This window comes from Ornithodoros turicata, unplaced genomic scaffold (assembly GCF_037126465.1).
Source record: "Ornithodoros turicata isolate Travis unplaced genomic scaffold, ASM3712646v1 Chromosome25, whole genome shotgun sequence".
Lineage (NCBI taxonomy): Eukaryota > Metazoa > Arthropoda > Arachnida > Ixodida > Argasidae > Ornithodoros > Ornithodoros turicata.
In genome coordinates, this window is record NW_026999346.1 from 326,848 (window position 1) to 353,180 (window position 26,333).

The following is a 26,333-nucleotide window of genomic DNA, read 5'->3' on the forward strand; positions in this document are numbered from 1 at the left end:
GACAGCCGGAGAGAAACTGACTGGGGCGCCGCTCCGCGGCCGCTATGCTTACGCGCTCCTAGCGCCCTCTAGGGCGAACACCTCCGAGAGGCTAAGAGTGAAGAGCATTCCTGCGCCCCCTGCTGGCCGTTCTCATTGGTCGTGACGTCATCCTATTGTCTCAGGGCTACCCTGTTTTTTTCCACTAATGCTCCTTTGGTCAATCTACAATGAAGCCACAGTATGACGTCATCATGCAACTGCGTGGCTCAAGGACGCGTACGCTCTAGACAGGGGACATATTATTTATTGAATCACTATCCCAAGATTATTTCCTTTATTGTTCTATAACGATTGAATAGGAAACTATTGCAGAAGAGCACCATGCATGAAAGCTGATCGTAGGAATTCCAAAGTCTTACTAAATGAGACTTGCAAAAGAACAAAATATCCTAACACGTAACTCCATCAACGGCAAATAAGAGGACTAGGTACTCAACAAATCAACACAGAGTACGGGTAAACAGGAGCGCAGAACTCAGGGCAGCACTATCGTCAAGACAACAATGTTCCTTGTCAAAAGAGAAAAATTACAAAACGTCAACACAGGAAAGCATGCATATCAGGGCATGTCAGAACACGTCAGCACAAATTGTACGACTGCTGGGCAACAGAGGAAAACAAACACTTGAACAGAGTGAAAAAGGCACTCACCATAATTTTCCCGTTCACAGCATTCCCTCATTGTAAATCCGCTCGTCACAAAATCCACCTGCATCGTCGAACACCATTCACCAGTGACGAACCACACATCCGCACCCCATCAGAGGCAGACAGAACCCCACCGAAGCACACGCTCTTCCACTGACGGCCAACGCCAGGAGCAGAATTTGCGTGTCGAGACCCGTCAGTGTCCAAGAGAGAAGTGAATCCTTGTGCCCCCTACAGGCCGTTCTCATTGGTCGTGATGTCATCCTATTGTCTGAGGGCTACACAGTTTTTTTCCACTAATGCTCCTTTGGTCAACCTCAAACAATAGTCTCTCGGTATGACGTCATCATGCAGGTGCGTGGCTCAAGGACGCGTACGCTCTAGACAGGGCACCTGTTATTTATTGAATCACTATCCCTAGATTATTTCCTTTATTCTACTATAATGATTGCATAGGGAACTATTGCAGAAAAACACCATAGACAAGAGGAGATTGTAGCATTTCATTCCCAAAGTCTTACTGTACAGGAAAAAAAAAAAGGTTCAGCAAGACATAAAGTCACACACCTGTCCTCCTCGCGGTTACTGTCTGAACTAAATGAATCACAAAATTATTAAGAATAGCTCTACTCCCATTCAAGGCAGCACTATCGTCAAGAATATTCCTTGTACAAAAAGAAAAAGGCTACATGTAGAAGGAAAGCATGTCAGAACAAGCCCAGGCATGTCAGCACATGTTTGTCAGACAAGGGGGGAAAAAGCGAAAAGAAACAAAGAAGGAAACCAGTATCAAGCTATTTCTAAGCACACGCACTCCTCTTATTCAAAAACAGTGCTCATCATAAATCTGCCAAGGACAATACACACTATTTTTCTATTGCCACACTTTTTTCCAGTAATGGTCAATGCATTGCTACAGACTGCGTGACGTCATCACATCCTGTCTGAAGAAGAAGACAGCGGCAAAGACTCCTATTAATTATTGAATCGCAAGATTATTTCCTTTGTCCTACTCTTAATGACATTCATTCTCTCATTAAAATTCAACAAAAAAGCACCCTGCATATTAACGATTTTCACCCCAAAGGCTCATCATGGTCATTAGAATTACAGTAAACTACCACTGCTCTTTAAAATGATAAGTGAGTCCACTCCACATCACCTCCAGGCTTATGTAATACATGACCCTTGCTATGCTCATACATTCGTTGTCTGAGGCTACACCTGCGAGCAAAAAGGCGCGGAAGCCGGGTGGGCAAAGTTCCATTCGCGCATTGCGAGCATAAAGGCGGGAAAGCCTGGGAGCAAAGTTCTATTCGCGCACGCCAAAGCACAAGACAGAACGCCTTTACGGGAACACGATGGCATTCGTATACTGTATTAATGATTATTGCATTGCAGTTTAGAAAAACCACTACAAAACTATAATTTTAGGAGCCCATTAAAATTCTACTTTCTATGGAAACTATAATTGCCCTATTAGTTGGATCGCTATTAATGAAGGGCTCCAATTTTTTCTCTCTTCCCATTTCAGCCTTGTCATGCAGGGAAGCAGACTCACATCCAAAATAATTAATTTACACTGAGGGTGCCGTGCTTCAGGAATTCCTATCCTGCGCTCAGATGCAAGCATTTCTTCACGGATACAGCTGACTTCCTCAACATACCGAGCTCCTAACAACATCTAACAAACAATCAGAGAAACCCTCTTCTCAGCTGTACCATGCGACTTTCTTCTGCGTAAAATCGGTGATTTGAGGAAGAGAGCAGCAAAAAATTGCGCGCACTTGTGCTTGACTTAAAAAAACTGAAGCATATGCCAATAAACCAAGAAAAAGACACTCATGTCTGCTATCTGATAGTGCCACATACACAGATGCATTGTCGCAAAGAAAGCACAGGACAGGGATACACAAATTTCCTTAGGTGAGCAGGGAAAAGGCTTAAGTCCTCAGGAATAATAGCAGAGTCACTGGACATCGCTACGCGGCTAACACAAGATAACAAGATAATAGCGGCGGGTACAATCGCAACACTGCTAAACAAGCCCCAACATGCCATCATGACGTCGCAAACCAGAAAAAAATAAGCACGCGCGCGCACACAGCAGCTCAGGAATGCACAAGCAGAGGTGCTTTATAGGAATTTCTACTCCACACACTCAGATACCCGCATTTCTGCACAAATACCTATAACGGCTGACTTCCTCAACATATCGAGGAAAGCGAATACTGACACTCAACATATAACAAAAAACAAACAAATTCCATTCTTATGAACTCTCCTCTGCCGAGCGGCTTTCTCCTGCTCTACCTGGATGCTGACTGTTTCCCCTCATCTACATTCTGAGTAAAAGCCGTGAAAGGAGAAAAGAACCGCGAAAAATTACACGCATTTGTGCTCCAATAGCTGCAACTGCAAGAAACTGTCGCGCACGCCAATACACTGAGAAAAAGACACCTATTTCTGCCACCAGATAATTCTTGCATAAAGCCACATACACAGCCGCATTACCCTTGCGTAAAGAAAGCACAGGACAGGGATACACAAATATCCTTAGGTGAGCAGGGAAAAGGCTTAAGACCTGAGGTCACCACACATCGCCAGGCGGCTAGCACAACATGACACTAACAACATACTAGCGGCGGGAAGAACTGCAACACTGCTAAACAAGTCCAGACATGCCACGATGACGTCACAAATCAGGGGAAAAAGCACAACATGCACGCACAGAGGACAACGCATTAAACACACGGAGCGCTCAGGAATAATCGTAGCGTTACCGCACATCGCTACGAAGCTCAACGTCTAACACAAGACGACAACAACAACAAGATATTAACGAAGGGTAAAAATTGCAACACTGAACAAGTCCAGACATGCGACATCGCATACAAAACACTGCTCATCGGGGAAAAGGCCTAAGCCCGCGGCGGATCATCATAGAGCATACACAACTTCATTTTTCTACTTCGCGTAAACTAGACGCGGTCTGCTTGGAAAATGACGTACAAATTTTCTTAAGGAGCAGAGAAATATAGAAATTTCTACTCCGTGCTCAGATACCAGCATTTCTGCTCAAAAACCTGCAAAATTAAGCTCTGCTTACTTCGTCAAGATATCGAACAAAATCAAACAGACAACCCCACTTCCACTGGTAGAACACTATTCAGCTTTTACGCAGGAGGCTTTCTTCTACATAAAAAGTAGAGAAAATAAAAAAGAGCAGCGAAATATTACACACACTTTTGCTCGCATAGCTATAAGAGAAAAAATAAATAAATAAAAGAACGACGCACACGCTAATAAACTGTGACAAAGACACCCTTTTCTGCTATCAGATAATTATTGCATAATGCTAAATACTCATTTGCATTGGCCCTGCGTGAAGAAAGCACAGGGCAGGGATACACAATTTCTCTTAAGCGAGCACGGAAAGTCACTTCTACTCGAACAGCTTAATACCATAAAGTCTGAATTTTTGCAAAGAAAATAAAGCCTGAACAGCGCTACGAAGGTGACAGACACATACTAACAAACAAACAAACACCTCTTCGAGTCTGTATTATCTTTTAAAAATAACGAAAGCACACATAAAAAAAAAATCAAATCGGCTAGGTAGCCTACCAGACGTTTTGCCTTAAAGTTGGCTGTACGCAATGCGCGGAAGCATGCTGTGAAGCCAACTTGCGGTTTTGCTGGATGCACATGAAGTCCGATTCCAATTGGAAATCGCGCTAAGGACGTGCCAAACGTGGAATTTTCGCAAGATTAATCCCAATACCTGGAATTCTATTCATTTTAGAGGGAATGCTGGCGCTTGTGCTCCATTATTCGAAATTTTCGAATATTCGAATTTCTCGATTATCAAATTTTCGAATACGAATAGGGTTCGAATATCAACAATATTCGAACAATATTCGAAATTTCGAATATTCGCACACCTCTAGTGAATACTGACACTCAACGATATATAACAAAAAACAAACAAATTCCATTCTCATGAACTCTCCTCTGCCGAGCGGCTTTCTCCTGCTCTACCTGGATGCTGACTTTTTCCCCCCTCACCTACATTCTGAGTAAAAGCAGTGACAGAAGAAAAGAACCGCGAAAAATTACACGCATTTGTGTCACAGGACAGGGATACACAAATTCCCTTAAGTGAGCAGGGAAAAGGCTTAAGTTGTACCGCTCAGGAATAATCGGAGAATCACCGCTTATCGCTACGCGGCTAGCGCTTGAACAGCGCTACGAACGTGACAGATACATACTAACAAACAAACAAACATACAAACAAACAAACACTTCTATTCATTTCTATTGATAAAGGCGTAAACCACACTACAAGAACAAAGCACGCTGCTTCAGGAAAGCGTATCAAATGCATCGCAACAGGACCGGCTCTCATAAAATGAAGACTTCACCAGGTTCGCGAGGTAACTCCATTAAAAACGCTCTCGGTCTATCCTACAGGTAGCAATGCAAGCGCTGCTACCCTTATTTTTTAAGCCACTATTCCACGCAATAGTACATAAATGTATCACTCGTGTCACATGGAAAGGCACACACAAAGAACTTACTTGTCAAGTGGGATCCCTGGTTCAGGAAAGCGCGCGCGCCCGCGCGCACACATACACAGACACACACTCACATTTTCACACTCACAAACACAAAGTCCATTCTCACAACCACATAAATCCATATTATTCCTCAGGTCAATAATTATCCTACCATCGTCAAAAAATGGCTCACTCTTGTATGCGATCGCAAAGCGATAGGTCCTCGTTCCGGATGTAATAGGATATCGCCACTCGGCCGACGCGAACCAAAAAAGAAAGAAAGGAATGCGCGTTCGCTATACCTCCACAAAGAAAACGGTGCCGTGCTTCTACGCAGCGCTCATCATACAGGAGTGAATTGTCTTCTTCGTTTTCCTTTTATTTTCTTGCACCCATATATTTTGCAAGAATACTATAGAGCAGAACGGACAAATGTGAACATCATTCGCTACACACTGTAGCTCTCATCATTTTTAAACCAAACCACTTAACATGTGTTCATAGGTCTTCACTAAATAGGTGAGCCGATAATGACTCAAAATGAAATGAAATCAAATAAAATAATCATTCCAGCATCGCAGGCTGCAAGCTTGGGTACCCTGCTTGGGTCTGCTGGCGCTGGAATAAAAGATTTATCGCGAGGGTACTACAATGGTGAGCTCTGCTGCTGTTTAAGTGATAAAACAGTGATCCCGAACCGCGTCCCACGCGAGCCGCGCGCGGACCCGTTCTCGGGACGCGACGCGCGCGATTCCCCGTGCGATTGCAACGCGCGGCTCGCGGTTTGGACGCGCGCGATCCCTTTCCCCGAGCAGGCGCACTGTTTTATCACTTAAACAGCAGCAGAGCTCACCATTGTAGTACCCTCGCGATAAATATTTTATTCCAGCGCCAGCAGACCCAAGCAGGGTACCCAAGCTTGCAGCCAGCGATGCTGGAATGATTATTTTATTTGATTTCATTTCATTTTGAGTCATTATCGGCTCACCTATTTAGTGAAGACCTATGAACACATGTTAAGTGGTTTGGTTTAAAAATGATGAGAGCTACAGTGTGTAGCGAATGATGTTCACATTTGTCCGTTCTGCTCTATAGTATTCTTGCAAAATATATGGGTGCAAGAAAATAAAAGGAAAACGAAGAAGACAATTCACTCCTGTATGATGAGCGCTGCGTAGAAGCACGGCACCGTTTTCTTTGTGGAGGTATAGCGAACGCGCATTCCTTTCTTTCTTTTTTGGTTCGCGTCGGCCGAGTGGCGATATCCTATTACATCCGGAACGAGGACCTATCGCTTTGCGATCGCATACAAGAGTGAGCCATCTTTTGACGATGGTAGGATAATTATTGACCTGAGGAATAATATGGATTTATGTGGTTGTGAGAATAGACTTTGTGTTTGTGAGTGTGAAAATGTGAGTGTGTGTTTGTGTATGTGTGCGCGCGGGCGCGCGCGCTTTCCTGAACCAGGGATCCCGCTTGACAAGTAAGTTCTTTGTGTGTGCCTTTCCATGTGACACGAGTGATACATTTATGTACTATTGCGTGGAATAGTGGCTTAAAAAATAAGGGTAGCAGCGCTTGCATTGCTATCTGTAGGATAGACCGAGAGCGTTTTTAATGGAGTTACCTCGCGAACCTGGTGAAGTCTTCGTTTTGGGCAGGCTATTTTATGAGAGCCGGTCCTGTTGCGATGCATTTGATACGCTTTCCTGAAGCAGCGTGCTTTGTTCTTGTAGTGTGGTTTACGCCTTTATCAATAGAAATGAATAGAGGTGTTTGTTTGTTTGTTTGTTTGTTTGTATGTTTGTTTGTATGTTTGTTTGTTTGTTAGTATGTATCTGTCACGTTCGTAGCGCTGTTCAAGCGCTAGCCGCGTAGCGATAAGCGGTGATTCTCCGATTATTCCTGAGCGGTACGACTTAAGCCTTTTCCCTGCTCACTTAAGGGAATTTGTGTATCCCTGACCTGTGACACAAATGCGTGTAATTTTTCGCGGTTCTTTTCTTCTGTCACTGCTTTTACTCAGAATGTAGGTGAGGGGGGAAAAGTCAGCATCCAGGTAGAGCAGGAGAAAGCCGCTCGGCAGAGGAGAGTTCATGAGAATGGAATTTGTTTGTTTTTTGTTATATATCGTTGAGTGTCAGTATTCACTAGAGGTGTGCGAATATTCGAAATTTCGAATATTGTTCGAATATTGTTGATATTCGAACCCTATTCGTATTCGAAAATTTGATAATCGAGAAATTCGAATATTCGAAAATTTCGAATAATGGAGCACAAGCGCCAGCATTCCCGCTAAAATGAATAGAATTCCAGGTATTGGGATTAATCTTGCGAAAATTCCACGTTTGGCACGTCCTTAGCACGATTTCCAATTGGAATCGGACTTCATGTGCATCCAGCAAAACCGCAAGTTGGCTTCACAGCATGCTTCCGCGCATTGCGTACAGCCAACTTTAAGGCACAACGTCTGGTAGGCTACCTAGCCGATTTGATTTTTTTTTATGTGTGCTTTCGTTATTTTTAAAAGATAATACAGACTCGAAGAGGTGTTTGTTTGTTTGTTAGTATGTGTCTGTCACCTTCGTAGCGCTGTTCAGGCTTTATTTTCTTTGCAAAAATTCAGACTTTATGGTATTAAGCTGTTCGAGTAGAAGTGACTTTCCGTGCTCGCTTAAGAGAAATTGTGTATCCCTGTCCTGTGCTTTCTTCACGCAGGGCCAATGCAAATGAGTATTTAGCATTATCCAATAATTATCTGATAGCAGAAAAGGGTGTCTTTGTCACAGTTTATTAGCGTGTGCGTCGTTCTTTTATTTATTTATTTTTTCTCTTATAGCTATGCGAGCAAAAGTGTGTGTAATATTTCGCTGCTCTTTTCTTATTTTCTCTACTTTTTATGTAGAAGAAAGCCTCCTGCGTAAAAGCTGAATAGTGTTCTACCAGTGGAAGTGGGGTTGTCTGTTTGATTTTGTTCGATATCTTGACGAAGTAAGCAGAGCTTAATTTTGCAGGTTTTTGAGCAGAAATGCTGGTATCTGAGCACGGAGTAGAAATTTCTATATTTCTGTGCTCCTTAAGAAAATTTGTACGTCGTTTTCCAAGCAGACCGCGTCTAGTTTACGCGAAGTAGAAAAATGAAGTTGTGTATGCTCTATGATGATCCGCCGCGGGCTTAGGCCTTTTCCCCAATGAGCAGTGTTTTGTATGCGATGTCGCATGTCTGGACTTGTTCAGTGTTGCAATTTTTACCCTTCGTTAATATCTTGTTGTTGTTGTCGTCTTGTGTTAGACGTTGAGCTTCGTAGCGATGTGCGGTAACACTACGATTATTCCTGAGCGCTCCGTGTGTTTAATGCGTTGTCCTCTGTGCGTGCATGCGTGTGCTTTTTCCCCTGATTTGTGACGTCATCGTGGCATGTCTGGACTTGTTTACCAGTGTTGCAGTTCTTCCCGCCGCTAGTATGTTGTTGGTGTCATGTTGTGCTAGCCGCCTGGCGATGTGTGGTGACCTGAGGTCTTAAGCCTTTTCCCTGCTCACCTAAGGATATTTGTGTATCCCTGTCCTGTGCTTTCTTTACGCAAGGATAATGCGGCTGTGTATGTGGCTTTATGCAAGAATTATCTGGTGGCAGAAATAGGTGTCTTTTTCTCAGTGTATTGGCGTGCGCGACGGTTTCTTGCAGTTGCAGCTATTGGAGCACAAATGCGTTTAATTTTTCGCGGTTCTTTTCTCGTTTCACGGCTTTTACTCAGAATGTAGATGAGGGGAAACAGTCAGCATCCAGGTAGAGCAGGAGAATGGAATTTGTTTGTTTTCTGTTATATGTTGAGTGTCAGTATTCGCTTTCCTCGATATGTTGAGGAAGTCAGCCGTTATAGGTATTTGTGCAGAAATGCTGGTATCTGAGTGTGTGGAGTAGAAATTCCTATAAAGCACCTCTGCTTGTGCATTCCTGAGCTGCTGTGTGCGCGCGCGTGCTTATTTTTTTCTGGTTTGCGACGTCATGATGGCATGTTGGGGCTTGTTTAGCAGTGTTGCGATTGTACCCGCCGCTATTATCTTGTTATCTTGTGTTAGCCGCGTAGCGATGTCCAGTGACTCTGCTATTATTCCTGAAGACTTAAGCCTTTTCCCTGCTCACCTAAGGAAATTTGTGTATCCCTGTCCTGTGCTTTCTTTGCGACAATGCATCTGTGTATGTGGCACTATCAGATAGCTGACATGAGTGTCTTTTTCTTGGTTTATTGGCATATGCTTCAGTTTTTTTAAGTCAAGCACAAGTGCGCGCAATTTTTTCTGCTCTCTTCCTCAAATCACCGATTTTACGCAGAAGAAAGTCGCATGGTACAGCTGAGAAGAGGGTTTCTCTGATTGTTTGTTAGATGTTGTTAGGAGCTCGGTATGTTGAGGAAGTCAGCTGTATCCGTGAAGAAATGCTTGCATCTGAGCGCAGGATAGGAATTCCTGAAGCACGGCACCCTCAGTGTAAATTAATTATTTTGGATGTGAGTCTGCTTCCCTGCATGACAAGGCTGAAATGGGAAGAGAGAAAAAATTGGAGCCCTTCATTAATAGCGATCCAAGTAATAGGGCAATTATAGTTTCCATAGAAAGTAGAATTTTAATGGGCTCCTAAAATTATAGTTTTGTAGTGGTTTTTCTAAACTGCAATGCAATAATCATTAATATAGTATACGAATGCCATCGTGTTCCCGTAAAGGCGTTCTGTCTTGTGCTTTGGCGTGCGCGAATGGAACTTTGCCCACCCGGCTTCCGCGCCTTTTTGCTCGCAGGTGTAGCCTCAGACAACGAATGTATGAGCATAGAAAGGGTCATGTATTACATAAGCCTGGAGGTGATGTGGAGTGGACTCACTTATCATTTTAAAGAGCAGTGGTAGTTTACTGTAATTCTAATGACCATGATGAGCCTTTGGGGTGAAAATCGTTAATATGCAGGGTGCTTTTTTGTTGAATTTTAATGAGAGAATGAATGTCATTAAGAGTAGGACAAAGGAAATAATCTTGCGATTCAATAATTAATAGGAGTCTTTGCCGCTGTCTTCTTCTTCAGACAGGATGTGATGACGTCACGCAGTCTGTAGCAATGCATTGACCATTACTGGAAAAAAGTGTGGCAATAGAAAAATAGTGTGTATTGTCCTGGGCAGATTTATGATGAGCACTGTTTTTGAATAAGAGGAGTGCGTGTGCTTAGAAATAGTTTGATACTGGTTTCCTTCTTTGTTTCTTTTCGCTTTTTCCCCCCTTGTCTGACAAACATGTGCTGACATGCCTGGGCTTGTTCTGACATGCTTTCCTTCTACATGTAGCCTTTTTCTTTTTGTACAAGGAATATTCTTGACGATAGTGCTGCCTTGAATGGGAGTAGAGCTATTCTTAATAATTTTGCGATTCATTTAGTTCAGACAGTAACCGCGAGGGGGACAGGTGTGTGACTTTATGACTTGCTGAACCTTTTTTTTTTCCTGTACAGTAAGACTTTGGGAATGAAATGCTACAATCTCATCTTGTCTATGGTGTTTTTCTGCAATAGTTCCCTATGCAATCATTATAGTAGAATAAAGGAAATAATCTAGGGATAGTGATTCAATAAATAACAGGTGCCCTGTCTAGAGCGTACGCGTCCTTGAGCCACGCACCTGCATGATGACGTCATACCGAGAGACTATTGTTTCAGGTTGACCAAAGGAGCATTAGTGGAAAAAAATTGTGTAGCCCTGAGACAATAGGATGACATCACGACCAATGAGAACGGCCTGTAGGGGGCGCAAGGATTCACTTCTCTCTTGGACACTGACGGGTCTCGACACGCAAATTCTGCTCCTGGCGTTGGCCGTCAGTGGAAGAGCGTAGCTTCGGTGGGGTTCTGTCTGCCTCTGACGGGGTGCGGATGTGTGGTTCGTCACTGGTGAATGGTGTTCGACGATGCAGGTGGATTTTGTGACGAGCGGATTTACAATGAGGGAATGCTGTGAACGGGAAAATGATGGTGAGTGCCTTTTTCACTCTGTTCAAGTGTTTGTTTTCCTCTGTTGCCCAGCAGTCGTACAATTTGTGCTGACGTGTTCTGACATGCCCTGATATCCATGCTTTCCTGTGTTGACGTTTTGTATTTTTTCTCTTTTGACAAGGAACATTGTTGTCTTGACGATAGTGCTGCCCTGAGTTCTGCGCTCCTGTTTACCCGTACTCTGTGTTGATTTGTTGAGTACCTAGTCCTCTTATTTGCCGTTGATGGAGTTACGTGTTAGGATATTTTGTTCTTTTGCAAGTCTCATTTAGTAAGACTTTGGAATTCCTACGATCAGCTTTCATGCATGGTGCTCTTCTGCAATAGCTTCCTATTCAATCGTTATAGAACAATAAAGGAAATAATCTTGGGATAGTGATTCAATAAATAATATGTCCCCTGTCTAGAGCGTACGCGTCCTTGAGCCACGCAGTTGCATGATGACGTCATACTGTGGCTTCATTGTAGATTGACCAAAGGAGCATTAGTGGAAAAAAACAGGGTAGCCCTGAGACAATAGGATGACGTCACGACCAATGAGAACGGCCAGCAGGGGGCGCAGGAATGCTCTTCACTCTTAGCCTCTCGGAGGTGTTCGCCCTAGAGGGCGCTAGGAGCGCGTAAGCGTAGCGGCCGCGGAGCGGCGCCCCAGTCAGTTTCTCTCCGGCTGTCGCGGAAAGCAGACGTGCGCTCCCCGCACTCGCTCAGTTTCTGGCTGGCTGTCACGGAGAGCAGTCGCATCGGTCTGCGCTCCTGCTGTGGTGAGGTGATTTGTTGTGTAATTAATGCTTTCGCCGACTTTGTTCCCGCTTTGTTTGCGATTTTCGTGCCCGTGCACGTCGGGTGCTGGTTGCTGTTGTCCGGGCATCCCCGCCATTTTCTATCTTCTTCTGCCTTGGGACCGGGAGTAGCGCTGGCGTGATTCTTAATAATTTTGTTGTGAGATTAGTTGAGAAAGTAACCGCTAGGGGGTGCAGCTGTGGGGCTTTATACAGGAGAAAAAAACTATTACGAGTCAGTTTCTGCCTGCCTCTCGGATGGAGCCGTCGCATGGTTCTGCGCTCCTGTTGTGGTGGGCCCATTTGTTGTGTAACTAATTGTTTTTTCTTGTTAGCTATTGATGGTTTGCATACTCTTGCTTTCCCAGCCTCTGTATTACAAGTGTTTTTCTCCTTGCATGCCCAGAGCTGTCCTAACTTGCCCAGACATGCCATGATGACGTCACAGCTGACGTCACAGGATGTCCGGAACTGGTGGTCATAGCTGCGATGCTTTGCAACCTGCCTCTGTGCTCCGTCGCCCGGCGATGGTCAGCGGCCTTTACGGGCCGCTTTCTTCAAGATGGCGTCGTTGATCTTCAACTAAACTCCTTCTCTCCACTCTCTCTCTATCTATTTTTTATTTTTTATGACCACGTCTATCCGGAAACGCACAGGGTGGTCTGGACACTAGTTAGACGCTCCCCAATTAGTGTGATGACTCATTGGATGATGCTGATTAATGTGGGGGGTCCCAATTAGCTCTAATTGCTAATTAATGGCGTCCAGAAGCCTTGTAGCGTTTCCGGATAAGCGTGGTCAGTACTTACTGCTGACGACGTAGCTCTACTGGCTTCATCCCGCAAAGACCTCAGCATGATGATGAAGCATGTAACGGACTTCGTAAAGGTGTCGGGAGCGCAGCTCAGTTTAAACAAGTCATCAGGGGCATGGCTAGGTTGGTGGAAGGAGAGGCCAATGAGTTACATGGATACAGACTGGACTCAAAGTCTGAAGCGCTATCTAGGAGTTGACATGGACATGTTCAAGATGAGAAAAGACCGATGGCTCAACACGACGCAGCTTCTCAACGGAAAATTACAACTTTGGCGTGGAAGAACATTGAGATACCTCAACAGAGCTTTTGTTTGCAACACCGTTCTGTATCCAATAGCGTTATACAAAGCTCAAGTGACACTAAGTCATGCGCAAACTATCCAAAAGATTCACAGGTTATCCGCAACTTTTGTGTGGAGTTCCTCAATGAAGCGAATGCGCCGCACCAACCTGCACCTGCCAGTGAGAAATGGAGGTTTTGGTCTAATCAACACCACCATAAAGATTATGGTTCATCAGTTCATGTTTTTCCGGGACGAGAAGAATGCTGTACTCAGAACCGCAATGCAAACCCTTGGGAGCTCTTATCTCTTACAATGGGTCGTGACATCGAAAGAAGAAGTGAATCCATCAACAGAGTTGGCCTTCTACAAAGAAGTCAGAGAATCCATAACCTTCTTTAAACACTACACTTTTCGTGGGAATATCGAATGAGCGTTACAAGGAAGAAACTCTACTGGGACTCCGTGAAGAACCTTTTTCCACCTCCACTGTACAGGATGCACGAAGGCACCGAAGCCAACAACATCCTTCTGAAGGTTAAGAAAATGCCCGTCAGCACTTTCTCCAAGAACTTCTTCACAATATTCTACACCGAGACGCTCCCGGTAAATAGCTGGTTGGTGAAAAAGAACCTTTAGCTACCTGGCGGAAGTCAATGCGGGCCATGCGACGAAGAAGAGACGCTGCAAGACGTTTTCCTGGGATGCAAGATTGCCTTCTTTTTCTGGGAAGATCTCGGCGATGCACTAGGGAAGTCTATGAGGCCTGCCTGGCTGGAACAAAAAAACGTTGATGCCTGAGAGGGAAGACGTGTCGGAACGAATTCTTCTGATATTAGGTCTACAAGTAATCTGGAGCACAAGGACTGGGCTAGAACAGAAGCACGCAAATATCATTGAGGCCTGGGACAGTTTTTTCATCAAGATTCGAAGGATGGCTGAAATCCTGAAAGAGTAACTGCAGAGGGCACCGGAAGGATGGGAACACACAGAATTAAACATATAGAGAAGTTCAACAAGCTGCGCATGGTCCGTGAAGAAAAGAGAAGGGCCAGGAAAAGAAAACAAACTTGCTATATATATGGATCGTGACGGCGAGCAAGAACACCTGACTTTGCCTCAGCGTACGGTGGGACAGAAGTACCCTTCGGCATTGCGTGTTCAAACCTAAAATTGACAGCTCCCTTTGTACCTCTGCTGAAAGACTGACAAGGGCGTATGACTGTGTAAAGCAAACTGCCTTTCAGGGCCATGAAATTATAAATGCCGAAAAGGAATTCGGTATCATGTACATGTGTAAATATATGTAAATACACAAATAAAGAAATTAAAAAAGAAAGGGGTGTGTAGCTCAGTACGATTCTGCTTCCGGCTGTTGTGCATTACGGACGCGGTTGGTATGAGCTCCCGTGGAGCAGCGAGTACGGCTATGGCAAGCCGGGTTACGACGAACCAGCAGGAAGGAAACGTGTCTGAATACAGGATGATTCTACCGACACTACCAAGAGGAAGCGTTTCTTATAATACCGTGTTTCTTCATGCGGATCCCAGAGGTGGGCCTTACCGCGTATCTGATTTCGAAGAAGCTGTGAAAGAGGTGGTTAGGAAAGAAGACGTGCCTGCCTTTGGGGCGTTTCAATTTAATCACGTGTGGACATTGTCGTTCCACACGGGTCTGTCAAAAAGCAAAATTCTGGATAAAGGAGCGCTAAAAGTAAATGGCAGGAAATGTGTTGTGCTAGATCCGAACAAGAGAGAAGTGGAAATTCTCATGCATTGGATGCCGACTCACGTACCGGACGAATATGTGAAGAGGGCATTACAAGCTTTTGGCACCATAAAACAAATTCGAAAGAAAAAATGGAAAGGAACTTTCTTCAATGGAGCCGATAAAACGACGAGAAAAGTAATTCTGGCACTAAATGAAGATTCGACAGTTGACAAGCTACCGCACATGTTGCAGATGATGGGCTGTCAAGTGTTATTGGCGGTTGAGGGCAGGGCATCACTCTGTGTGCGGTGTCGTAGAATTGGGCACGTACGAAAACAGTGCACAACACCTTGGTGTGAAGACTGTCGCTCGTTTGGTCATGAAGCATCACAGTGTAGGGAAACTTACGCATCGAAAACAAGGAGAACCTTGGGCGCAACGGACGAGGACAACCATATGGAATATGATGACGAAGTCCCTAACGTAGCCAATGTCGATGAGGGGGACGCGCACAGTGCATACGATTTGACGGTAACTGAGAACAAGGTTAGCTCGAATGCAGCAGAAGATCGACAAGGGAAGGACTTAAAGCCAGTGCATGGTGAAGGGCCAGCAAATGAAACAGATCAAGAAACACAGAATAATTCACACGAACAGCGAACTGGACGCGTTGGCAATACGCGAAACAGATGCAGCTAAGATGGGGTCAGTTTTGTTGCAAGGAGTGCATCAGTCAGCTGCGCCGTCCGAAAAGAGGGAGGGAGACCACCAAGAGATGGGCTGTCTCACAGGAGGGAAGCATGATGAAAGCGGGGACACAGACGGCGAAAGCGACCTTTCGTACACTGAAGTGGACGTGCCTGAGCAGAACAAACCACGAGGGGATGATTTGCAGAACAAATGGAGGGAGGCCCGTCGTCGACGGAAGAGGTACACGCCCGCGCCGAGGATACCACCCAGGGAGTCGAACAGCACCCGAACCCGAACCGAAAACCGTACCCGAACCGTTATTTTTGCAGGAACCGAACCCGAACCCGAACCGAAATTTTTATGACACTGTTGAACCCGAACCGGAGCAGAACCGTAAAAAATAATAGCGGTAACCGGTTCGCAACAAAACGGTTCGGACATAAAAGAAGTCAGCATAACAGTTCCTCTCTATCCCCGAACGAAGACACATTCGTATCATCATCACGCGCCTATATCATGGATTTCAGAAATTTTCACCTAGCAGTGAGACGACGACGTATAGTAAGTATACTTTCAGCGTCTTTTTAACATGTTGAAGCGCAGTTGTCCTTGTGAACGCCGCGGCTAGCGCCCCACGCACGCGGTGCGGCATCTACTCTTCAGAGACGAGCTGCCACGCGGACGAAGGAAACAGGAATGGAGTAAGCCAGTTATGTAGCTCTACAGGACGAATATGCGGTCAAATAAGCGCCCAAGATTTCCCTTTACACGTGAGCAGTACAAATTAAACAAGTCAGAAACATGAGAAGTGGAGAAGGAGCGTACGCAGAACGGTGCCTGTTTGATTGGTCGTGGCTTGAAAAGTAAATGTAGTTCTGCTTATTGGTAGTGCAGTTGTGTCGTGACATATTGCCTTTGTGTTGTGGATTAACTTGTACACTGCTGTGAGCTCGGACAGAGTAAGGCTGGCAGGCTTATTTTCGACATGCTTCAGTACGGTTTCAGATCGATTCACGTTGCGAAGGCAGTATGCCGGCTAGTACTGTCGTCTATATTACGCTGTCCATCTTATTAGGCTTCATTTAAGTGTATCTTGCTGGCACTGTGCGTGTGAAAAAAGAGATTTTTGGGAACAGAAAGTAGCAGGACTACACCGCTTCAACAGCGTGGACTCTATTTGCAATAAGTGTTCATCCATTCCTCATTTCTCTCGCTAAAGGGCTACCTCACCGCTAAAGACGTCAATGCAGACAACAGCAGTAAGCTATTAGCCACGCATTTCCTGATAAGCAGTTTTATGGAACATATAAAACGGAAGCGTTGAACCGGTTCGCGAACCGGTTCGGGGCTGGGAACCGGTTTGCGAACCGGTTCGATTCTTGGTGGGGCGGAACCGGAACCGAACCGGAACGAAATCAAAACAACGCGAACCCGAACCCGAACCGAACCCATATTTTTTGCGGTTCGACACCCTGATACCACCCCCCGATAAAGGAAGGCCGTCGCAGAAGTCATCTACACCAAAGTAAGACATTCGTGCGCTACATAAAATTAAGATTGCTACGCTAAATGTGAACAGTATGGTGTCAAGTAAGCGAAATCAGTGGCTGAAAGAACTTCTGTTTTCAACGGGAATAGATGTTCTATGCGTGGAGGAAACAAATTTTTTTTCTAGTGTTGAAGAAGAAAGAGACTTTGTCAGGATGTTTCAAGACTGGTTTTGAATAAGACGTGCGGCTGGACTGGCCCGTAGTGCAGGTGCCGCAATCATGGTACGGAAAAGATCCGGCCTAAAGGTAATAGATTGTGAGCTTGATCAGAGCGGGAGGATTGTGGTTGTTGACATGATTTGGCAAAATGAGCTGATTAGAGTGGCAGCGGTATACGCCCCCAACGACACTGCGGAAAGGAAAAATTTCTTTGAGAGCCTTAGAGATTTCCTTGCTGTGCCGTGTACGGTTATACTAGGTGGTGATTTCAATTGTGTTATGAAGAGAGAGGAGTGTACATATAGACAATACAAAAAAGGTAGTAGTGTTGATACATTGAAGCGGCTGTTACGAGATTGTGACTTGCAAGACGCTGTGATAAGTAACACAGGTAATTCGATGGCGTTCACTCATTGGCAAGGCTCTTCCCATGCCAGACTCGATAGGATTTACGTATCTGCAGAGCGCGCGAAAGAGGCATGCCGTTATACGATAACACCAGCCTGGTTCTCCGATCACGGAATGGTATCATTAGAGCTCAAAGTCAAAAGAACAGTTAAAGGTAAACGGAAGCCCTCGACACATGGAAGTTGAATGAACCGAACCTGCATGATAGTCTCTTTGTTGGAAAAGTGAAAATGCTGATTGAGCAGCTGAAGGCAAAAGATATAACTGCCAGAGAGATTGGGAATTTTTCAAATGCGAGGTGAAGTTGCTACATTACGAACATGGATAATGGAGGACGAGAGGATTCCGGGTTCTTATGACCGAGAGATAAAAGATATGAACATAAAGGTTATGCGTGACCTGGAAGACAAACTAACTGGTGCATCATACGAAGTCGAGTGGATACGGTAGAAAGAGAGGAGGTGCCAACAAAGATTTTCTTGGTTTGGAAAGAGATAGAGGGAACATGAATCGGATAAACTCGGTCAGAGTGAATGATAAGGTGATGCGCGACGAAATTGGGTTAGCAGAGAGCTTCGAAAAGTATTATAGTGATCTATTTACTGAAGAGGCAGTGCCTAGGCAAATCGAAAACACGTTCCTAGAACATATCAAAACACTCACAGAAGAAGAACTAGCTCCATGCGAAGGAACGATAAGCGCTACAGAGATACAAAAGGCCATTAAAAAGCTGAGGCATAATAAAGCTCCAGGGTGTGATGGCCTGGGAAGTGGTTTTTATAAGATGTTCATAGAGGACCTCAGTGTGATTCTAGTCTCAGTGTACAGAGATATCTGCGAAAGAGGGCTATTAACACCTACCATGGGGAAAAGCATGACAGTTCTTATTCCCAAGAAGTTCGACAAACAAGGGGACCCAGTGGTAACGGATTTCAGACCTATAAGCATTTTGTGTACTGATTACAAAATTCTAGCGAAAATTCTAGCCAAAAGGCTAGACGCGGTGTTGTGGAAAGTAATAGGGTCACACCAATCGTATGGGATTAAAAAGAGAAGTATACAAAAGAACCTCCATGTAATGCGTACCGTCTGTGAAGCTGCACAGGCAGAGGGAGGCCGTGCTGCAATCCTACAGGTGGATTTCAAGCAGGCGTTTGACAGAGTGTCGCATTCCTTCCTACGAGCCGTCCTCAGTAAAGTAGGTGCTAATGAGCTGGGAAGGTGGGTAACAATATGTTACAAAGACGTAAACACCAGCTTAAGCATTAATAGAACCCTCGGTAACGATATAAAAGTTGGTAGAGGTGTGAGGCAAGGGTGCCCGATGTCTGCCGTGCTGTTTGCTTTCTATCTGGAACCACTCTGTCAGAATATAATAAAAGATAAGGGCATCGTGGGAGTGAAAGTGGGCGAGGAAAGTATTAAATTATTGGCGTATGCGGATGACCTAACATTTGTATGTATGGAAGGTGAACACATTATGAAGTGTATGCACAAGGTAGAGGAATTTTGCAAGCTGCCTGATGCTCAGGTTAATCCCAGAAAATCTTCTGGAGCCTGGATTGGTGAATGGTCAACAGCACCTGAGATTGTACATGGGACCAGGTGGGGAACACTGGTTGAGAGCTACCTAGGTGTACCCCTTTGTGAACAAACTGAAGCAACAGCAAATTCAAAAGCAACGGTTAATAAATTAAATGCCAAAGCCTTGGAGTACAGAGGCCGAAGGACTAACCTACTCAGTAGGGCTTATATCGCAAATACCGCTTTGTACCCCGCAGTCTGGTATAAGGTCCAAGCGGTGCCATGTTCAAAGGAGGTTATTGCGAAGTACCACAGGGTTATAGCTATTCTTCTGTGGAACTCGAGGTTTGAGCGGATGAGACAATCAAATATTTTCCTTCCCCTCAAAGCAGGGGGACTAGGCGTCATCAACCTGGAAATTAAGCTTCTGGGGCACCGCTTTATGTACTTTCGATGTCAGTCGGATTCCCTGCTCCGAAGTGCAATGCAGATACACGGGGCTCAAGTGCTAGATCGATGGGTTGTTCCAACTGGCGTCCCGAATCTAACACAGGAAGCTTCGCGTTCCTCAAAGAAGTTAAAAGTGCGCTGTTTTTCTTTCTTTTTTTTTTTTTGAGGAGCAATTCTCCTGGGATTATTTGAGTACTGTGTCAAGGAAAAGACTATACTGGGATACCGTAGCGAAAATCTTCCCCCTTCCACTCTACCGAAACCGTTTTCCGTTACAGACAGAAAGTAATGTTCCCGTAAGGGTGCGTAAGCTACCCATCCCGCCGGAGTGGAAATATTTTTTCACAAAGCTACACACTTAGGTCCTCCCTGTACAGACCTGGAGTGCTAACAAGAACTTTATGGTAGTACATATGAACTGTTGTACTTGTGGTGAGCCAGAAACACTGGAACATGTTTTTGTTACTTATAGAGCTGCAGTGGTGTTCTGGCATGACTTGAGGACCACGTTAGAGATTGACTTGAATGTATCCTGGGAAAACCTTAAGTTCCTTGTAACAGTCTCTAACAAGGGCGCCCAGTTAAAAGAAATTGTAATGGTTTTGGCGATGAAAGCTCTGTGGCGTGCCCGGACCGCTAAGACGGAAAACCAGCCAAACATCAGGCCGACCTTGCATTACGTAAAGATAGGTCTGCTGTGGGTCTCCAGCTTGACTGGAAAAGAAAGACTGCATGAGGAGTCTGAATGGGCCCGACTTCGTGAGTTAGCCACGTGCACCACCGCTGCCACGTTTGGGCGCAGGATGCGGGCCCGGGCCAGGTTTTTCATCGCCAACACCACAAGCTCACCTTTTAATGTAAAGGAGTAGAAGCTATGCTAGACCTGTGAAATTTTCCTGCAATGTACCTTCATCCAGTCATGACTTCCATTGTCTGTACATAATGAACGGTGAATTGTGCTGTTATTAAAATATTAAAAAAAAGGGGGTGTAGCTCAGTGGTAGAGCATTCGACTGCAGATCGAGAGGTCCCCGGTTCAAACCCGGGCGCCCCATCGTAACAAATCTTTTATTGTTATTGTTATTGTGGAGTGCATGATCCTAAATCAAATTTCCAACGTAGTAGAGCATATAACAGAAGCACCCTTTGCGTTATGATATAGGGGAGATGGCGTACCGAAGTGCGCATACTGTCGTAGCCAGTCGTGCAAGAGAGAAAGAACGAAAAGAACAGTATGTGGGGGGTGTTCATTGACTCTGTGATTGTGTCGTATTGTGTATGGTATTGTGAGTTATTGAGTCGTACGTGACTCAGAGTAGTAAGCTCTGAAAAATAAAGGTGGAAAAGAAAAGAAAGTGGGGGTGTAGCTCAGTGGTAGAGCATTCGACTGGAGATCGAGTGGTCCACGGTTCAAACCCGGGCGCCCCCTCGTAACAAAGCTTGTGTTGTTATTGTGAAGTGCGTCGTCCTAAATCAAATTTGCAACGTAGTAGAGCATATAACAGAAGCACCTCTGGCGTTGTGATATAGGGGAGATGGCGTATCGAAGTGCACGTACTGCCGTAGCCAGTCGTGCAAGAAAAAAGAAAGAAACGAAAAGAACAGTATGTGGGCGGTGTAGGTCATTCTGGTTCCGGCCACAGTGCTGTGAGGACGTAGAATGAGCTCCGTGAGAGCGGCAACAACGGCGTCAAGGCGGGATGAAAATAGGCCTACCGAAACCCAGAGGGACTACAAGTTGATTATTCCGACAATAACACCAGGTAACCTGTCTTCAAACACGGTCATTATGCATGCAGACCCGTAAGCTAAGCCTTATAAGGTGATCGATTTTGACGTGCCCTTGAAAGAAGTCGTCGAAAGGAAAGAAATATGCGCCTTCGGCGCATACCGGTACAACCATGTTTGGACCATAACTTTCCGCAACGAAGCAGAGAAGGTCAAGCTTTTGAATTTAAAGGAGATAGTCGTGAAAGGGAAACGGTGCGTGCTAGTGGGCCCCCACGCAAAAGAAAATCACTGTTGAAGTTGCACTGGGTTTCTCCTCACCTGCCCAACAAAGTCGTTCACATGAGAGAACTGATGTTCTGAGGCTGGGAGAAGTCATTCACGACGCTGTAGAGGAATATGGAAAAGTGCTTGAAATTATAAAAGAAAAATGGAAAGTTGCTGAATTTGCCGGTATTGAGAGAACGACAAGAATAGTCCAAATTAGACTGTCCGAGAATTGCAACGCCGACCGGATACGATATGATTCATATTAGGGGCGATCCTGTCCTCGTGCCTGTACCCGGTAAACTTCCCCTCTGCCTGCGTTGCAAAGATGTAGGTCACTTACGCAGACAGTGCAAGGCCACGTGGTGTAGACAATGCAGAACGCTTGGCCACGAGGAAGAAGATTGCTTACAATCTTATGCAAGCAAAACAAAAGAACAGGCACAGGAAATAATCGCGGAAGATATGATGGACCAAGACGAGGCCGAAAAAACTGAGGATGATAAGCTTCATACAGATGAGGAAGAAATAACCGTCCAGGGACAGGCTTCCGATAATAATCAAACAGCATCAGTCGGGGATGATTCTGACAACTAGTTGATAGAAAAAGAGGATATGAACTCTGAGGAAGGGTGGGGAAAAGTGAGCAAACGTAAACGGCTTTATAAGCAACACACAAAAGGGAAAGAATACCTGAAGGAACAAAGGCGCGACGTCGAAGGCTGGAAAGTCGATGGAAAAAGACCGAGTTGTTGAGATCCGCGGTGTCCTTAGAAGAGATCGGCGCATCGCAACTGGATGACCCCAGCTACACGGAAACAGGGCACATATAAAACAACAGATAATGCGAGTATAGAAAATTAGAATTGGAACGTATCTAAATCCTTACAACGAAAGCTATGGCTAATGGAAGTAATAAACAAGCACCAGCTGGACATAATCTTCCTGCAGGAAACCAAAATTTCTTCTGTTGAGCAAGAACGAGAACTAGTGAATTTCTTCAAGCACACCTTTTTCTGTTATCACTCAATGGGATCTGGTCAAAGCGCAGGAACAGCAATTCTAATCAGGAAAAAGCAGGATATCACCGTGGTAGATACTGTTTTAGACCAAGCAGGGCGCTTCACCAGTGGAGATATCATTCTGCACAATAACTTGGTACGTGTGATTGGAGTTTACGAAAGGTTTTCTTCGAGGAGCTTCGCGCGTTTGTTGACACTCCAGCAAGAGTGCTGCTATGCGGTGACTTTAATGTGCTGACTAGTAAACAAGAGTACAGCTACCCCCACAGAAGCGATTGCAGTGTGACGGTGCTCAAAAAGATGTTGGCAGACTACAGCGTGGTAGATGTTGCTCAAGCACAACCTGAGCTAGACATCTGGTACACCCATTGGCATGGTGCATCTCACGCAAGACTTGACCGGGTATACCTTTCCGCAGACTGGGATAGGACAGCAGGACACTACTCTGTAACGCCAGTAGCTTTTTCAGACCATGGGTTAGTGACAATTCAAGTGTGCCCAAATCAACAAGCTACCCCCGACAGTCCGAAAGATAACGCCAGGAGGTCAATAATGAAGCCGAATGAGAGTATTCTCGAAGATGAGAACTTGGTTCAACAGCTGGAAGATCAGCTAGACGAGTATCTGAATAGAGCAGAAATCGATACAGCTTCGTGGGAAACCTTTAAAGCAAACATCAAGGCCAAAGCAATATCTTATTGCCAAGTGAAAAAATACCAGGAGCGTGCAAAACTGGCGTGCTTGACTCATGATCTGCGTGTTCTAATTGCAGAGGAGAATGATAATCCTGGCCGTTATAAGGAGTTCGACACGTCAAGAACGAAATCCTTAATATTATGAAGGAACGATATAAAGGAGCGGCGGTTCGCAGAAGCGTCAACGCGGTCGCACGTGAAGAGGAGCCATCAAAGGTATTTCTAATCCGAGAAAGGGAACGCGCCTCTAGGAACGCCATCTCTGCCCTCACAGTCCGAAATGGTACGGTGGAAACGCAAGAGGGAATTGAAGAAGCTTTTCACAAGATGTACATCTCATCGGAGCCTGCAGGAGAGGCGCCTGAAATACTACATGAAATGGGTGACCTTCCCACGGCGAATGAAGAATTAGCTGAGATAATGAATGTTTCGATATCGGTGGAAGAAATAGCGAAAGCCATCAAGAAGGTTGGGCCAAACAAAGCACCCGGACCGGATGGATTGGGATCCGTCTTCTACAAAAAATACGCTGCATGGCTGTGTCCCATTCTTCAGACTGCCTTCAATGATATCGCTAGCCTGAAACTACTACCACCGTCGATGCGTCAGTCCATTACTGTGCTCACTCCGAAGAAAAACAGCAAAGATTTCAAAACTCCCACGGTGAATGACTTTCGTCCCATCAGTCTGCTCTGCACCGATTACAAAATCCTTGCAAAACTCATCACCGCTCGACTGGAACCGCTTCTGAGAACCGTTATTGGCACCCACCAGACGTATAGAATCAAGGGAAGATCCATTGGAAGGAACTTACATATCATGCGGTCAGTGTGTGAGGCTGCAGAGGTCATCCCTGCCCGGCTTTCTGTAGTACAGGTCGATCTGAAGCAGGCCTTTGACCGGTTGATCCATCATCACTTGTGGGCAGTGCTGAAAAAGATGGGTGTAGGTAGCTACCTGGAGAACTCGATTAAGCTTTCTTACACCGACATCTGCACTAGGCTGGTGGTGAACGGCAAGTTGAGTACACCAATAAAAATCCGCTCACCTGTAAGACAAGGCTGCCTCCTTTCACTTGTGCTATTTGCTGCATATTTGGAGCCGCTTTGCCGGAAGATACAACAACTTTATTTTTGACCTTGGAGAGTGGGGAGTTTCATCGCCACAAGCGATACTCTACCCCATTGCTGGTGGGAATGTGGGGAATAAAATAACCAGCCTCTTCACAATAACGATCGAAGTCCGATGGTGTCCAGAAATGTCAGAAGAGCTTTGAGCGCACAGCGTTTCTGGGCTGGATTGGGCCAGGGACCAAGCAATTTCGATAGGGAGAAGGGGCGAGAGTCCAGCTGACGAAGAGACTCGGGGGTGTGGTTCGGGAAGGTTGGTAGTGAGGGCAATGAATAAGAATATGCTCCAGATGCTCAAGAGCACCACAGTGGCAGCAGGTGGGAGAGTCAACTTGTCTCAAGCGGTAACGCCACTGAGCTGTAAAGGCCAGATCGAGGCGCATTCGGTGGATTAATGCAGCATCTTGAAGAGAGGTGTTTCGTGGCATGCGGAAAGCGAGCGTTGGTAATCAGTAACGAACGTATCCACGGGCTACAGATTGACACAGAAATTGTGAAACTACTCGCATATGCGGACGACGTTGCAGTTAGTTGTGGACACATCAAAAGAGGAAGTTGAAGAGGGACTGAGGATAACTAGGGAGTTCTGCAAGTACTCTGGGGTGTAACTAAACCTAAAAAAGATGGCGATTCCTTGGCGCAGACTACCTCGCGAAGTGGACAGTGAGTGTGGGGCCATGTATGGACAGGAAAAAATCCCTGAACTTTTACAAGGAACTCGGAATCGCCATCGCCTTTTTTGAGGAACGGTTCTCATGGGAATACCTTTGTAACCCTGTTGAAAAAACCAGTCTTACTGGACAGACTGGAAACCAGTCTCCAGTGATAGACCGGATTATGAACCCAGTCTGACACTGGTCATACTGGTGCCCAGGCTGTACTGGTAGACTGGTTATACTGGTGCCCAGTCTGTACTGATAGACTGGTTTTCCGGGCGTCCGGTCTGGCCCGCCTGCTCCATTGCTTGTGTTAATGTGGTGTTCATGTGTTCAGACATGTGCAACTTGTTAAACTGCATTTTTATTCTTATGTATTGATACGTGTATTTATGTAGGAAAAGTTCATGACACGATCTTCCTTCTCTTGCCCTGGCGGGCCATGTCTGCAAAGAAATCACTTAGTGTTTTTCTGACGGTTTTCATTCTTTGTTCAGCTGGCGTCTGGTTCGGGTGGCCCTCAACAAATTTTGAAAGGACATCTGAAAAAAATTCAAAGATTCATCAGATATCACCCACTGTAATTGGAATGCAAAAGCACCAATGCACATCCTTCCTAGTCTTGCAAAATTTCAATAATGATGAGTACAGCACTTCCTCATGAAGGCTGGCCTGCAGTTCCTGGGGTTGTATTAATATATGGCACACGTACTGGCATACGTTTTATCAAAAATGGCTGGCACACACGTCTCAGATACATGGCTCAAAATCAATGGCAATAATGTGCACTTTCTCACCAACTTGCTAAAGATGGACAACTTACTAGTTATGGCTTCGACCTTCGCAGGGGTTGCCTGCTGCTTGATCGATCCGGGCACACCTGGCCTGCGGCACGGTTGGCCAGTAATGCTCCGGCTAGTCATCTCTTCTATCGTCCAGAGATGCCGGGCTACATCTTTCACCAATTTAGAATCAGTAGTTCCACGTTGAAGGAAATCTAACTTGTTGCGAGGAATAAAGAAGCTATTCCCAATGTGAACCTGACAAATATAATGAATCATAATTAGACCACTATTCTCCATACCTGGGGCTGGATCTAACAAACCTTTACCCCTGTCACATGTTCAGCAGTTTTCTCACCTATTGATGTACTCTGCTTTAAGGCAAGAACTTGCAGA

At 45.3% G+C, this 26,333-nt stretch overlaps 1 long non-coding RNA gene and 2 other non-coding genes across 3 annotated transcripts; all 3 read left to right on the plus strand.

Moving 5' to 3' along the window:
- The first annotated feature begins 10,989 nt into the window (after positions 1 to 10,989).
- On the plus strand, positions 10,990 to 13,279 carry LOC135373486 (uncharacterized). The gene is made up of 3 exons (XR_010416489.1): positions 10,990 to 11,137; positions 11,211 to 11,268; positions 12,475 to 13,279. It is a non-coding gene; the product is annotated as an uncharacterized LOC135373486 (long non-coding RNA).
- Positions 13,280 to 20,640: 7,361 nt separating this feature from the next.
- Positions 20,641 to 20,714, plus strand: Trnac-gca (transfer RNA cysteine (anticodon GCA)). The gene has a single exon. It is a non-coding gene; the product is annotated as a tRNA-Cys (tRNA).
- Positions 20,715 to 21,014: 300 nt separating this feature from the next.
- Trnas-gga (transfer RNA serine (anticodon GGA)) lies at positions 21,015 to 21,086 on the plus strand. The gene has a single exon. It is a non-coding gene; the product is annotated as a tRNA-Ser (tRNA).
- The last annotated feature ends 5,247 nt before the right edge of the window (positions 21,087 to 26,333 follow it).